The following is a 14,592-nucleotide window of genomic DNA, read 5'->3' on the forward strand; positions in this document are numbered from 1 at the left end:
AAACTCCAGTTTGTGATGTTGCATGTCCAGGCAAATGTACCAGTCCCTCCTGGCAGTTACTTCACTTGGATATGAGCAGAGGGGATGGGGACTGGGCAAAGGGAAGAGGGGAGGGTCCAGCTGGGCATCTCAGAGCCATATCTGAAATTTAACCACATGCGGTATTGGAAGGCACTCCCCAGAATAATACGGAGAACATGATATCTCTCTCAAGGCCATATGGAGAGTTCCTAAAACCGCCTTAAGGAAGCACCCACTAAGGTCTAGCAGGAGCACTCTGCCAAGAGCCTATCAAACCTGCACTGATTAGTCTTGGGAGAAAGCAAGCACTGACCTGGGAGAGATCCGGTCAAACCCACACCCAGGCTGCGAAGCGTGGGGACTGGTCAAACTTGCATGAAGGGTCTGAGGTGTAATATATTATCGGCCACTAGATGTCTCTGTGTCCTTTATAGAGCTCCAGACAAGGTGTGGCTGCTTGGTAAACAAGTGAGGCAAAACTAGAACTCAAGCTGCGTGGAACCTGTTTATTTGTATCTATAAAGCAGTTCCCTTTAATGAACGCCAACTGTTTAAGAAGGACTGGGATTTTATATATTACGACGGCTATTTGGGGAACTCGGCTGGTAGAGGGCTGGTAGAATGTCACGCATCCGTGGATTAGACCAGCATAAAAATCATATCCCTGCTGTAAATGGGTGTAACTTTAATGATTTCATGCCAGGGCTTCATTTGTCTCCTTAAGTACAAATATTAATGAGCAGCAATAAGATTCTTGAAGGCAATCAGACAACTCACCATAGGAGTATAATCTGTAGTAAGTGTGAGAAAGACTGGGCTCTAAGTGGCTGCATAGCCAGAGGCTGGTGCAGAGACAGTGCTAGCCTATTGGGGGCCCTAATCAGGAATATTTGGGGGGGGGTTCCCCCTACGCACAACACATAATAAAAAGCAAAGGGGGGGGGGCTTGAGCTGCTCAGGGCCCTAAGCAATTTATGCCTAGTGCCGGCTCTGGGTTGGTGTAATTGCCATGTTTTAAAAGCGCGTGTGAATTCACATTGTTTCCACTTTATCTTTGGTGCACAGAAGGGGGCCACAGTTTGTAGAGGACCCAGAAGTTGTTAGAAATATGAGCAAGAAATGAAATGTGATTCAGCCTAGAAAAAAGACAAACTAATATAACCCAGGGGAAAAAATAATCCAAATCACAGCGTCTCAATGGGAGAGCAAAAGTAGGAGAATGGTGAGGCTACAAAAAACCTAGAGGGTAACCAGAGATGTCAAATTAGATAGCTGATTGCAATGGATAAGGAGTGGGAAGGACTGAGATACGAGGAAAGCTCGATAAGAACTAAATACAGCGAGCGTGGCTGAACCATAGCTAAAGTGGGATATGCCTGTCAGCAGCATTTAAAGGATATGTATAAACACTAAGGAGAGAGAACTGTTGAAGGTGACCCCTTTGGTGAGTCCGATGAGCATACGAATATTTAGCAGAACTGGCTGAACATTTTCAGCTGGATGGTGCTGTTTTGTTGAAATCAAAAGTTCCTTCAGGAATGTGCGGATAGGAAAAACATTCGGGGGAGGGGGAGCATTTTAATAAGGTCAAAATGTTCTTTTTTTTATTTGTTTGTTTGTTTTGCAATAAGTTTTCCTTCTTATTTTTTATTTTACGCTGTAAAAAAATGACATGTCCAAACTGAAGCCAAACAGTGAAACGTTTTATTTTGATAACATTGAAATCTACGTCAAATGAGGGGTTTTTTCCTGAAATTTCATTTCATGGGACATTGCAAAATTTGTTTCCGATTCAGAACAAAACGAGTTTTGAAATCCTGGAGTTTGCCACACAGCTCTAATTTAGGCTGAAGGGCCAGGAACTTTTCCAAAGACTTGCGCCTGACCATCCCTTGCTCATTGAATAGCAAGCCCTGTGAGTAGCTCGCTTGACATCACTCAGAGTTCTTGCAGGATGAGATACAACTCCGTGCTGTAAGGTTGTCACAATCTGGTGCAGCGAGATCCATGCGACCATGGAACAGTCTGACTAAAGGAAGTGGTGGAAATCTCCATTGCTTGAGTCATTTGCAGTTGGGCTGTACATAGCCTTGGGAAATAATCCTGTGTTGGCCAGAAGGATGGGGCCTATTAAGTCTCTTTCCCATCTCTAATTGCTATTAGCTCTTTAAGGAGCTCAGCCTCTTAGAGGTGTTGGATCCTCGCCACTCTCTCCTTGGTGTTTTGGTGTGATGGAGAGAAAAGGCATTTGTTTAATGGGATTATTCTTTTAAGGCACATGTAAGAGGATTCCAGTGCTTTATGGTGCTCCACGGCTTATCAGCAACCTGTATTCTATGCCAGCGAGCACAAGTGTGAAGGTAAAGCAGGTGACAGGAACTCTGCAGTGCTGCTCACTGGGCACACGACCCTGTGACTTTATCTGATTAGAGTATGACCAGGCAAATCACTGTTGCTACCACCGTTATATAATTGCAACGAATGTTATACGAAGTGTGATGCAAGGCCAGAAAGGCTTAAGCATCCTGCAGGATAAATGACCCAGATTCAACCTTCAGAGACATGTCAGAAAAGTATGTAAATGGTAATTAGGGCCATTCCATGTTAGATAGACTAGAACTTTGAAATGAAAACCTGTATTGTTAGAGAATTAACGGTGATACTAATTGTATGTGTTTACTTATATCTGGTTAGATGTTACCCATGTAAACAGACAGTTCCTGTCTGTCACTATCCTCACACGTTCTTGTCAACTGCTGGAAATGGCCCACCTTGATTATCACTACAAAAGGTTCCCCCCCACCACCCACTCTCCTGCTGGTAATAGCTCACCTTACCCGATCACTCTTGTTACAGTGTGTATGGTAACACCCATTGTTTCATGTTCTCTGTGTATATAAATCTCCCCACTGTATTTTCCACTGAATGCACCCGATGAAGTGAGCTGTAGCTCACGAAAGCTTATGTTCAAATAAATGTGTTAGTCTCTAAGGTGCCACAAGTACTCCCTTTCTTTCTGTCACTATAGCTACTGATTCAGAGATCAAAAGGGAATAGTAACATTTAGATGAATCTTGGGTGAAATAATGCCATTGTCTATATGTCTCTTTAAAGTTTGTGTTAAACTGGTTAATGGATAAATTGCCTTATGTTAATCTGCATAGTTAATTACCAGTGACGCTTAGGAAATAGGTTTACTTCAAAGTCTCCATGATTGCCTAAGGACTCCGTTGCTCGGGGGTGGGGGTGGAAGTGGAAGCCAGAAAGAGGCGGGGTGGGGGGTTGGGGGAAGGGGTGGAATGGGACAGGATGTGGAGCAGGGGTGGGAAGAGGCGGGGCAGGGGCTTGGGGGAAGGGGTGGAGTAGGGGCGGGAAGAGGTGGGGCGGGCTGGGGCCAGGTCGCTCGCTGCTGCCGGCACCAAGTCCCCCGCTCATCCCCCAGGCTGCCCTGGACCCCACATCCACCTGAAGCTGAATGGGATTTGATATCTGGTCCAGCTTTTGGCTGGGAGTTGCTCCCCGCCCTTCTGTTGGTGAGACAATAGGAAATGTCCTTAGCAGGGAGCTGTGTCCCTCCATACAAAAGAAGCTGTGGTAAACTGGTCTCCGCTAGTAGTTACACTTTACGGCCCTTATATTAAACCATAGGTGGTTTTAATGACTTCATTGGAAACCTGGAAGTAATAAAATCATACTGCATAGAAGTAGCTGTGTGGCTTTACCAGGGATTAGGCGTTCCTTTGTTATTTGAAATGTGTTTTGATTTGGAACAGAGAATGTGTTAACGGAACAAAACTTATCCCATTAACTGTTCCACTCTTTATTACAGAGCATCTCTTTGTGCACTGGGAAATCATTATTTGAACAGCCCTGATTCTGTAGCAGTTTTTTTGATGGTTGGTTGGTTGGTTTTTTGCGTGGACTGCTCTTTGTACACAGCCTTATTTCACTAGGCGACATCTCTAAAAATGCAGATAATCAGCTACTGTATACCTCCACCTGGAGGTGAGACGCAAAACTGCAAAGTCCCAACACAGCTGAGTCCCAAATACCTCCAAATTACTCTAAAGGTGACAGTAAGGTCAGGGGTGGGTTGTTTTTTCCCTCTCAGATGCATGAAGAAGGCCTGACAAGTGGGTTGTCTGGGAGGAAAGAAAGTTTGGGCTTGGTTGGGGATTGTTTTGAACATTAATCATATCAGGACTTGTCTAGTCTGCTCTGGATGGTTGGCCCTGTGGATGATTAGAGAACTAGAGGGATTCTGACAAGTGATAAGAGACTGAAATCTGAGCAACTGAGAGGGGAAGGGATTTTTAGCTAGACTGTTTAAAATACCTTGTTTTTTGTTCACACCCATTTAGCTCAAACACCTACGGAGCTTTGGGAGAAAAGTTCTCTTTGTGATTCAAACACTTCCCCCCCCTCTCCCCCCCACTTTCCTCACCAACTGAGGACTGAGATTCTGTTCAGTTCTCTGGTCCCCTGAAGAGTCTTTCAGAAAAAAAGATAAGGAAGACATGGTGTGATCTTTTATTCTAAAATAAAAAACATGCAGAGGGGAAACTTACCTCTTGGGATCCTTTTCACATCCTGAAAAAGAAAAAAGAATTTGGTTCTTTTCAGGTCACTTTGAAGGACAAAATTTCCAAAAGCCCTTTAAAAATGTACCCAATATGTGACCAATATGCTCTGGTGGCACACATAATAAGGCAAGCACAGTAATTACACACTGAGGGGCAGACTCTGACACCCTTACTCAGATTAGGTAGCACTTTACTTGCCATGTGATCCAACTGACTTTCATGGTGTTATTCATGGACTAAGGGATATCAGAAACAGGCTGTATCGTTTTGACACACGTGAGCAGAAGGCAGTGCGGCTCACATGCAGTCAGGTACTATGGTCTGAAGCCAAATTAATACCTTACAGCAGGTGTTTCTTTTTTTCTCTCTTTGCAGTATCATGGAAACTCAGACTACTTCCCCTTTGTGAGGCAGTTAGCAGAGTGGTGTGGAGAAGGGAAGTCAAAAACAAAGGGAAAAACAACTTCCGATGCAGGGATGCACGATTTTTAGCCGTGTCGTGCACCCTCTGCTCAGTTCTTCTGAAAATCAGTGTCGTTTTTGCAGCAAAGTTACCCTGGATTTGGCTGCTGATACAGCAAAGAGGTGGCTCAGCAGGTAACCGATGTTGTTCAATATGAAATCGACAAACCAGGAAGAAATATTTACGCAACTATCAGCAAGAAGGCAGAAAGCGGAAAAAGCCTCATTTCTGCTTTTCCTTGTCTCCTCCAAGTTGCAGTCAGCTTAGCACAGAGACCTGTTGGCAGAAGGCTAAGATCCTTTCCAGGGAGCCAGGTCACTTCAGTGATGTGTTCATTGCTGTTGCGAAAGCAGCTGGGAAGGAAACAGAACATTGCTGGCTTAGCACATCAGACCACAATTAAAATAAATTGGAGGGAGCACAGAGGGAATGGGCAGAGATTCCTTATATCATCTTGCCCTCCAGCTCACAGGAAAAACAGCTGTTTTGATCTATAATTGCACCTTGTTGCAAAATCAGCAGCAGCGCTGGCTGACGGATTTATAAACAAGTTAACAGAAGATGGGCTATGCAACATTGCATAGCAGTAAACACCTCCAGTAGTGCTACCCCAAGCATTCAAAGATCGTGAGTCAGCTCTCAAAAAATGAGTTTGGCTTAAAAAGCATGAGATCTTTAAAATAATAAATTTGGAGTTCACTTGTACTTGTCCTCTGCACATAAGTCACATATCCAAGCTTTTCTCTGCAACCACAAGGGCTACAAACTTCCTTTTAATAAACCACAGCTGAGATTCTCATGCATTCACATGAATCCAAGAGCTGATGCTTTAAGAAAAACACCAAATATTGCAAGACTCTATAAAAATTGCAAGCATTGACAACAGTGGACCTCCCATATCAGAACAACCACTTTAGCCCCGCAGGGAAGCTTGGATCAGAAATCAAATCATACAGGGGTAGGGATGGATATTTTGGTTTTAGTACATTTCCTAGAGAAACTGGTGTCACATCACAAACCGCCACCACCTCAACGAGTGCCCTTGTGGGCAATCTTAGCAGAAAGGGCACAAAGACTGAACACAAAGACACTCATAACAATGCTATACAAATAATATAATCATTATCGTATTTGTCAGCTCAGCTCTGATTATATTGTAAAGATAGTGGTATCACTCCACCGGATATCAGGAAAGCGGTCACAAGCAAAATGGAATGATTATGATAGGTCGACAATACCAGACATGGCCACATCACAGCAGTTAGCCGCCTGAAATCATGGAAAAGCTTCCTAGTTGCAACGCAACTGCTTGAAAAATCACCAACAGCTACACAACTGAAAACACAGTAGACACAGTTTGCGATACTTGATGAGGACATCAAAATGCACAGAGGACTAGTCTACCTGAAGATGTTTAAATCACTTCCAAACAAGAGTTGGCCGGTCAAGAGTCAGTATGCGGAAGTGGGGCCATTCCAACAACCCGGAGACATGTGACTGCGGTGAAACACAAATCACAGAACATCTGTTGGTCTGCTGGCTCTTGAGGAACTGTGCACCATGGATGATCTCACCAGAGCTACAGACCAAGCATATCATGTGCCCAACACTAGACAAACCTATGATTGTGGTGGAAGGACACAAGAGAGCATCTCCGTTCTGACTGCAGCTTTATTACTAGTTATGGGATAGGAGCCAGGAAAAACCCAGCTTCACTTTCACAGCCAGGTGACAGTTACGTGGCCAGGCAGTGAGGAAAATCATCATTTGACTAGTAAACTGAGTGTGTTATCTGGTAATCAATGAGAGATAATAAACACACAGAGCTGCATTGATAGTAATTTTTCAGGCTGTACCTTTCAATAGGAAAAGCACAAGGGCAGCAGGAGTCACATTCAGCCATAACATATTCCCCTGAGCCTGTCTCTGTTGAAGAGAGAGAGGGGTCTTTGGGAAATGGGACAATCCAGTGAACTGGGATACAAAGACTTTTGCTTCCAGGTCAGTGATTCAGATCCAGGCCAGGTGTGATAGTAGCTGAAAGTTACCACGTGATGGTGAATTCGAGATCCATGTGAAACGAATTAGTTGTCTCAGACTAGTCCAATTTGGAGCTATCAGGATCACAACTGACACTACTTGGAAACATCACCAGATTGGTCACAGACTGAACGAGCCATGGAAAATGGATTCTCATGTTTAGATGTGGTTCTTCCAGGGCAGGATTGAAGCACATTGGTTGGATGGTCCTGATTTCCAATCTCCTGCACTACTTATGGAACACTGACCTAGCCATAAAATCTTTGTATTAATATTTCCTAACTCAGGAAGCTTATGACCCATAAACACTGACCAAAAGCTAAAGGTCCCAAAGAGGTGTAGCCATAGTAAAGGTCTCATAATATTGCATTCTTGACAACTTGATTGATCAGGCTAGTGTCGCTCTCTTAAGTGTGCTTTAGAGGATGAGAGACTCCTTAGTGATGCAGGTTTCTTGTTCATTGGGGAACCTGCTACATGCAAAGTAGCATGTGAGTGTCTCAAAGTGAGAAATGGGCCATTACAATATATGCTAACTGCTCATGCTAAACACTCTGTTCCACCTTGCATTTTTGCTGTGATGCTGGGACTACCTTTCCTAGACCTGAAGAACAGCTGTGTGTGGCTCAAAAGTTTGTCCCTCTCACCAGCAGAAGGTGGTCCAATACAAGAGATTACCTCACCCACCTTGTCTCTCTATGCATCCGGAAGACAGAATTGTTGTAGCTAAGGACTCTACCTTTGCGATCGGTTTAGTGAAATGCAGGAAGGACATAAGTGAGTTTAGAGTTGACACCAGAGACAGAGCCAGGTTTTGCAAACAGAAAAAGGAATGGGTCATTGGTGGTGGACTGCACAACCCACGATGCATCTGATGAAGTGGGTTTTAGCCCACGAAAGCTTATGCTCAAATAAATTTGTTAGTCTCTAAGGTGCCACAAGGACTCCTTGTTCTTTTAGCTTCAGGAAGTGTTTCTGGTGGCAGGAAGCATGCAGTACCGAGCTAGGTAATGCTCCTAAGACCCCCTGCAAGACTCTGCTGGCTGGGCCAGACAGAGAGGAGAGATTAGCTGCAAAACAAAGAAAGCATCTGACTGAGAGGTTTTCCTCTGGACAGACTAGGGATGGGATAATGCAGGTCCCAGGGCAAGGGAGAGCCCCTGTTTGGGGGTGTCAGGATCAGGACTCCCATGCCCCAGCCAGATGAGGTGTGGGGGAGGGGGGGAGGGTGTCAGGACTCCTGGGTTCTCCTCCCACGCCCCAGCCAGATGAGGTGCGTGTGTGGGGGGAAGGGTGTCAGGACTCCTGGGTTCTCCTCCCACGCCCCAGCCAGATGAGGTGTGTGGGGGGGGAGGGGAGGAGGGTGTCAGGACTCCTGGGTTCTCCTCCCACCCCCTCAGCCAGATCAATGATCCCTTGTCCCACCGGGAGCCCCCCCCATGGCCCCCCTCGTCTGGCCCCCGCCCCACGCCTGCGAGCGTGCAGAGCCCTGGCCCCCCTCCAAGCCGGGTGTTATGCCCCATGCAGGTTCCGGGGCGGCTGAGGAGGGGGTATGTGCTATTCAGCTTCCGGGGTTCACCCGCCACCTCCCTGGACTCCCCGCGCCAGGCCCCGCCTCCGCCTGGGACCGCCCCCCGCCGAGTCCCCGCCCCCTTACCGAGAGGAGTGAGCCCCCCCCACCACGGAGATCTCGCGAGGCCGAGCCGCGAGTCCCGGGCATGCGCAGTGTTTCGCCCGAGGGGGGAAAGGGGCGGAGCGTCCGTTCCACCGCCTCACGGAGCAGCCGCCATCTTGTTTCTCGCCCGCTTCGCGCTCGCTCCGTTCCTCGTCACACCCCCCTCCCCTCTCCCTTCAGCCGGGCGGGAGGCAGAGCGGTCGCGGGTCCCCTCCCCTCGGTGCCCGAGCAGAGGAGGTGGAGGTCGCGGCGCAGGCCGGGCTGGTGAGTGAAGGAGGGGGGGTAGGGATCCGGTGAGTGGGGCGGGCCGGCCCGGGCGGGGGCTCTCCGGCTGAACTCTTCCACCAGCCCGGTCCGCTCCCATTGGCCGAGCTGCCCCATCGCCGCCGATTGGCTGGTGGCGAGGAGGCGGGCAGTGAAGGCTTCGCGGTGATTGGCTGTGAGAGAGCGGACCGTGGAGAGGGCAGGAAACTGAAGCACCCCCTTTTCCCTCTCGCGCTGACGGGGTGGGGGAAGGGCGGGAGCGGGGTGGGTGGTGGCGGTGGTACGGTGGCCTAGTAGGCTGGGGGAGGGGCTTGTCAGTGGGGCTGGATGCCCTGGGTGGGAAGAAGGTCCAGGGGGAGCGTTACATGTTGTTAAGGGAGTATGTGGTGGGCTGGAGGTTTAAGCTAAGCAGGTTTAGAGAAAGGGGTGAAATGAACCCTCTGAAGCAGCACAGCCAGACAACTCACAGGAGTGGAGCAGGTGGAGCCCTGTGTCCCCTTGGGGGTGAGGACTTGCACCATGCATACTGAAATGATAACCGGTTTCAGAGTAGCAGCCGGGTTAGTCTGTATTCGCAAAAAGAAAAGGAGTACTAGTGGCACCTTAGAGACTAACCAATTTATTTGAGCATTAGCTTTTGTGAGCTACAGCTCACTTCATCGGATGCATTCAGTGGAAAATACAGTGAGGAGATTTATATACACACAGAACATGAAAACAGTCTGTATGGTATGTAGAATCCATTACAATCTACGTACCATACAGACTTTCATGTTCTGTGTGTATATAAATCTCCTCACTGTATTTTCCACTGAATGCATCCGATGAAGTGAGCTGTAGCTCACGAAAGCTTATGCTCAAATAAATTGGTTAGTCTCTAAGGTGCCACTAGTACTCCTTTTCTTTTTGTGAAATAACGTTGTTTATAAAGCACTTCCTCCTCCTTTTCCAGTGAGTGTGAGCGGATCCCTACGCAGTAGTGCATTCTGCTTCTTGTGCAGCAAATGTGCAAGATACGGGAAAGATCAGGCGCTTGCTTGTTACCACTTAACTGCAGCTTACTCACTGAATCCAGCCATTAGGTTGATGGGAGGGCTTCTAAGTGGAGCTTGCTTTACCTCCTGTGACAGTGGGTAATGGGTATTGAATGTCTTCCAGGATTGTCATGCAAAACCTCAAGTTATTAAACTTTGCATCTGAAATACAGTCCCATAATATCCCAGTTTCTCTAAAGTTGAGCAAGGATTGACTCCCAGTGGGGAGGATATCCAACCACAAAATATTAGCCACGTTATTTTGCCCATCTATGGCATCTTTCACCTGAGGATCATTTCTCCTTTTCAAAGTCTGACCCTATATTTAACCTTTGTGGGGGGGTGCAGGGGAGGAGGAAACCCTTAAAAACAACTAAAACCACTAGAAATGTCTTCACAATGAAAAATCATCAAATTAAAGCAATTGATTTTTAAACACATTCCCATGTGGTGGTTGAAACCCTAATATGGCAGCACTAAGAACCTTGAAAGTGAAAATAACTATAAACAAAGTAAAAGCAGTCAGTTTAACTTTTAATTTCTCAAACTGAGATGGATGAAAACATTAAACAGCATCAGCGGGTAGCTGTGTTAGTCTGTATTAAACAGCATAGTAAATAGGCTTGAGATCCATTCTGTGAAGTAAATAGGTGTTAGTCATTCCCATTATGTGATCACTCTCCCAATTCTACTGAGAAAGTTATCTGGCCCTTATCATTGTGGTATCTGATCATCCCATAGTCATTAATAGGTTTTATCCTTGCATCACCCCTGTCAGGAAGGAAAGTACTATTCCTGTTTTACAGATTGGAAACTGAGGCACAGATTTAATAACTTGCCCAAGGTCACACAGGACGTACGTGGTTGATCTAGGCATTGAACTCAGGTGTCTTAAATCTTAGTCTGGAGGCCTATTTGCTAGACCATCTTTCCTCCTGACGTTTTACAGCATGTCGCTCAGATCTAGGATTAGAACCCAGAACTCTTGACTCCAGGTGTAGTGCGTTAATGGTGTATTGTTTAGAAGAAAATTATCATCATGCTTTTTATTTCTTACTAAGCCCAGTGTGCCATATGAGATTTCAAGAAGAAACTCCTGGTGTTGAGAGTTCCAGTCTATTTTAGCAACTCTGTGAATAAGCCCTTGTAAGTACCCTCATTAGTTGCCAGAGTCTGTGCAGTTGGATTGAAAGTACCATTTCATGTCAGTGTGATAACTGTTAGGAATTGTGGTGCAGAGCAAAGGACTTGGCAGCATGCAAGGCATAGTTAACTTTTTTATGTTAGCCACAGACAAAATAACCTAGTGTACAGCTCTTCACTTCTTCCTGACCTAATATATTCTAACATAACTTGTTTTGGTTCACCTTTCACAATGAATTACAACTTTTTCACTCAAATGTTAATGAATTTGCTTTTAGCTAGAGTTCTTTATTCCTACTGAACACAGTGGAATGAATGAGTTTAAATGCCATTCAGGGTGGAGACAATTCTTGGTCAAGTAAACTGGAAAGTATTTTGGTTTGGGACTGACCCTGGATACCCCTACACAGCAGGGTAGGATTGTTGTTTAGTAGTTATATAGGGGACTGAGAATCAGGACCATTAGAATCTATTCCAACTGGCCGGCTGGGTGACCCTGAGCAAGTTGTTTAACCTATACTACTCTTTCCTCCTCTGTAAAATATGTAGTATTTTTGCCTATTTCAGAGAGTTGGAAGAAGTAATAAAATCATCAGTGATAAGGTTTGGGGGAGTGGTAAATAGACTCAACTGCTTCTGCCTAGGGAAGTCTTGGAAACTCCTCCACTGGAGGTTTTCAAAAGGAGGCTGGGTAGCCATCTGTCTTGGAGGGTTTAGACACAACAAATCCTGCATCTTGGCAGGGGGTTAGACTAGATGACCCTTGTGGTCCCTTCTAACCCTATGATGCTGTAATGAATAGGACAGGTCACTGACAGAACAATCTAGATCGCGTGATAAGATGGGCTCATGTAAATATTATGCATTTTAATATGCCTAAATGTATACATTTAAGAACAAAGAATGTAGGCCATAGTTAAATAGTGGGGAACTCTATCCTAGAAAGCAGTAACTCTGGAAAAGATTTGGGGGTCATAGATAATCAGCTGAACATGGGCTCCAGTATGAGGCTGTGGCTAAATGGGCTAATTCAACCCTTGGCTGCATAAACAGAGGAATCTCAAATAGGAGTAAAGACATTATTTTACCTTTGTTTTTGGCACTGATGCAACTGCTGCTGAAACATTATGTCCAGTTCTCAGTAACGTTCTCTACCAATATTTGTCCCATGCTACGTAACATCCTGGTACGACTCTTAATGCTTTTACTATACTAGGCTTGTTTGTGCCAAATTTCTTACAGTTGCTATCACCGATGGTGTAAACACTGGCAGCAGCTGGTGTTTTAAACGCTGTGCCATGTGGACCTGTAGGAGAGGGTTAGACAACACTTTTTAAATGCTGGCAGGTGCCTGGAGCCGTCTTTGGGCTTACACTCCTACCTGTTGTGCTGAATGATTGGGACCAAACATGGGAAATTTGGGGCAAAAAAGCTCATGTGGACACCCTCTAATTCTAAATAATTCCTTTCCCTTCTTGCATCTGAAGAAGTGGGTTTTTTACCCAAGGAAGCTTATGCCCTAATAAATCTGTTAGTCTTTAAGGTGCCACCGGACTCCTCATTGTTTCCCTCCTTGCTAACCCTTCAGATTCTTGTTAACAGTTATCCTATCTCATCCTTTGTCCAACGTGTATCTGAATTAGTTCTGTTCTGTTGTACAGTTTTTATGCCTGTGAGCTATCTGTTGTACGATAAGCAGTTGAGAGGGCCTAGAATATTCAGGTGCTCTGATAATTGGATATGGAGCCTTTCATCTCTAGGTTGCTGATTCAAATCCCTCTTCAACAGTTAATGACTAAAAGGGAGCATCAGCACCATCTGATGGCTATCTACATACAATGGCCTGGAAGCATCAATTCAACTACTTGAGGACAGTTGTCACATCACAGAAGCCACCTCTGTGTCAGTCTCGGTTGGTCGGTCGTAAAGCCAAACACGACAGAGACAAAGCACCAACTAAAGGTGGTCCCTCCAGTTAAATGTTGGGAGGGCAATGGTGGGAGCTTGCTCAGTGTCTGTGTCTGAGGCACAGAATAAATAAATAATTTTAATTCCTAATACCTGTTCATTTGGAACTCTGTACTGCCATTAAATTTAGAAAGGAAAATGTTGTGCATGCTGTAAATTTAAGTTCTTTACAATGCTCAAGCTTCCCAGCTTCATAGGCCATCAGAATGTCATGATTCATCTACCTTTTGATTCTATGCACTTAGGATCAGAAATGTTTATTAGTCTCTCTAGTGCCACTATCTGTTTTTTTTTAAATGGTATATCTAAATACCTTGCAATAGATTGTCACTTCTGAAAAAACAACTCTTATCTGTAAGCATGAAATGATAACTTTCAGTAGCCAAGATAACTAATAAGCCATATAATCAGTCAGTGGTGGAAACGTTCAATTTACTTGCTGTCTTCCAGAATCTTCATCCCTTACTAGCTTTCAGGTGGGATTTTTCAAAAGTGCTCAGTATTGGCTTTACTCCCTTTGATTTTATGATAAGAATAAAGCATGTACAGTCTGTCCAGCAGATCGGAATAAGGTCCTTGGACTATGTAGTGTTACAGGGATATAATATAAGCATTACTAGATTTTTAGAGGTTTTTAAGAACAATATTATGAAGATTGAACTTTTGTTACTAATATTTCATGTGCCACTAGGGTAGATATTTTCTGGAATGCATTTATTTCTATCAGCTGTTTGGGTCTAACTTAATCTTTTCGTACCGTCTGTGTTTGTTACACTTCTTAACATAGAATAAGGGAGGGAAAGATAAATTCACACTTATTGTAAGTGTGTAAAGCATTTTGGGATACAATTTGTTTGAAACCTGCTATACAAAATACAGATATGTTGCTGCTGTAGATGTTGCTAATCACCGATCCAAAGCACAACATACATTCCTACTTCAGTATATTTATGAGCACATTCTGTGTTTAGTCCATTATTACAAAGCTTCGGCCTGATCAGAGCCCACTGCAGTCAATGGGAGTCTTTCTGTGGACTGTCTTCAGTGGGTTTTAGATTAGACCTGTTGTCGTATGAACATTGACCTTGAAATATAGCAGCCTCTGTGGCTTAATTGGCATAACGGTTTCTTTCCATTTTAGGCATATGTTTTCAATTACTTTTAAACTCTGTTTTAAATTTTCTAAAGTTTTCCAGGCTTTTTCTCTGCCTGAAAGTGATGATGACTTTATTTTAGAGGTGGTCTTTAGGAGAGTGTGTGGGGAGTGGGGTGGGGTTAAGAGCAAAAATAGTTTAGGTGTTGGGGGGGGAAACCTGTTGTAGAAACAATACTTAGAACCCTTGTTTGAACATCAAAAATGACTGCTTTAGACTCCTGAAATATGGCATGGAAATAGCCTTT

At 44.8% G+C, this 14,592-nt stretch overlaps 1 protein-coding gene and 1 long non-coding RNA gene across 3 annotated transcripts in view; one reads left to right on the plus strand and one right to left on the minus strand.

The window, feature by feature from the left end:
- Positions 1-1,724: 1,724 nt before the first annotated feature.
- On the minus strand, positions 1,725-8,916 carry LOC141974680 (uncharacterized). The gene is made up of 5 exons (XR_012635793.1): positions 8,765-8,916; positions 6,472-6,564; positions 5,253-5,420; positions 4,590-4,611; positions 1,725-2,235 (listed from the first exon to the last, which is right to left on the minus strand). It is a non-coding gene; the product is annotated as an uncharacterized LOC141974680 (long non-coding RNA).
- Positions 8,840-14,592, plus strand: part of NFYC (nuclear transcription factor Y subunit gamma) — a 56,895-nt gene continuing 51,142 nt past the window's right edge. The window contains exon 1 of one of the 2 annotated variants that reach the window (XM_074934609.1): positions 8,840-9,046. The gene's annotated coding sequence lies outside the window, so the exon portion shown is untranslated. The remainder of the gene's footprint in view (positions 9,047-14,592) is intronic. The other variant, XM_074934608.1, reaches the window with a different exon arrangement.

Source organism: Natator depressus, chromosome 19 (assembly GCF_965152275.1).
Source record: "Natator depressus isolate rNatDep1 chromosome 19, rNatDep2.hap1, whole genome shotgun sequence".
NCBI lineage: Eukaryota > Metazoa > Chordata > Testudines > Cheloniidae > Natator > Natator depressus.